This window comes from Crocodylus porosus, unplaced genomic scaffold (assembly GCF_001723895.1).
Source record: "Crocodylus porosus isolate Cpor-Errol unplaced genomic scaffold, CroPor_comp1, whole genome shotgun sequence".
In the NCBI taxonomy this organism is placed as follows: domain Eukaryota; kingdom Metazoa; phylum Chordata; order Crocodylia; family Crocodylidae; genus Crocodylus; species Crocodylus porosus.
In genome coordinates, this window is record NW_017728918.1 from 81,659,610 (window position 1) to 81,660,964 (window position 1,355).

Consider the following 1,355-nt stretch of genomic DNA (forward strand, 5'->3'; position numbering starts at 1 on the left):
CCCTGGCCCCTATCGCTTACCTGTTTATTCGTTTTGCTCATTGGTTTAGGCTGGGCTGTAGTTGTGGGTGTTGCTTGGTCTGGCAGTCCGATGTTTCCTCCGCCCTCAACTTCCCCTTCCCCTGACGGGGTCTTCAAGAGGAGGTTGAATGGGCATCTGACTGAAGTCATCTGAACCCAGCACTCTTTCCTGTCTATGCAGGGGGTTGGACTCGATGATGTATTGAGGTCCCTTCTGACCCTAACATTTATGAATCTATGAATTAATGTGTGATTTGTGATCCAGAAGAGATGACCATATCTCGTTAAAACCTTCAGTATATGATATGTTATTAAAATGAGGACAAGCCTGGAATTTTGAGGCCAGAAATCATTGATAATAAAGCATGTCTGTTTGGATATCAAGGAACTAACTGAGTCTCATTATGTGATCCCAGTGACATCAGAAGTGGAGTACCTCACTCTGGTTCACCAAAACATCATCAAGTCATGACAGGAGAGAATCAGGTAACTCTGAGGCATGACTAGATCAATTGCACTCGCACCCCAATGGCCCAGTCCAGTCAGGCACAAGGCTGGTGGGCCCCACAACCCTACCCGGTACAGCACCGACACAGAGCCCCTGCCATGAGAACACCTCAACTGCTTGCTTGCTGGGGTTTTGGGGTAGGGGGCAGGCCAGGCCCATGAGGCAGAGGGGCTCCCTTCCCCCCTCCCACCTCAGACTCCTAACAGCTGCAACCAGAAGATGCAGCACAGTGATGCCCAAGTGGCAAGGCAGCTCTGTTCCCCCTGCCCATCTGGCTGCACAGGGAGGAAACAAAGCATTTTCTTTCTCCTCTCTGTGACAACTATGGGACTTGGGCTGGGCCGGTGCTTACCCAAAGCAGATGAGCACCAGCAAAGGCTAGCAAGCTGCCCAGCCAGGGTCCCCTGGGATGGCAGCAGAATGCGACCTACTTTGAAGCATGATGTATGTGGTACAGGTGTTCAAAAAAACAATCTAACATAAAGCTCTTGAGCCTAATACCACATCATCAAGGGTTAACTTAGAGAGGGATCCACCATTTTTAAAGTGCTTAGTGTATGCTCTGTTACAACTTCAAAGCACTTTCTGCATGCTTAGCATGTGTTAAGTGTAACACCTGTACCCAGCCTAAATGTTTCCAAAGGCATATCTCCATAAATACATTGCAATGCCCTTTAAGAAAATGGGAGAACTATGCATCTCCCTGGGTGGAATATAATTCCATCCCTAAAGTGAGAAACAACCTTTTGGGGTTAGCAGCAGCTGGCACTGAGGCAGATGCAGAACAGGATCTGGGCCACAATTGCTAACAGATGTTTATCTACACC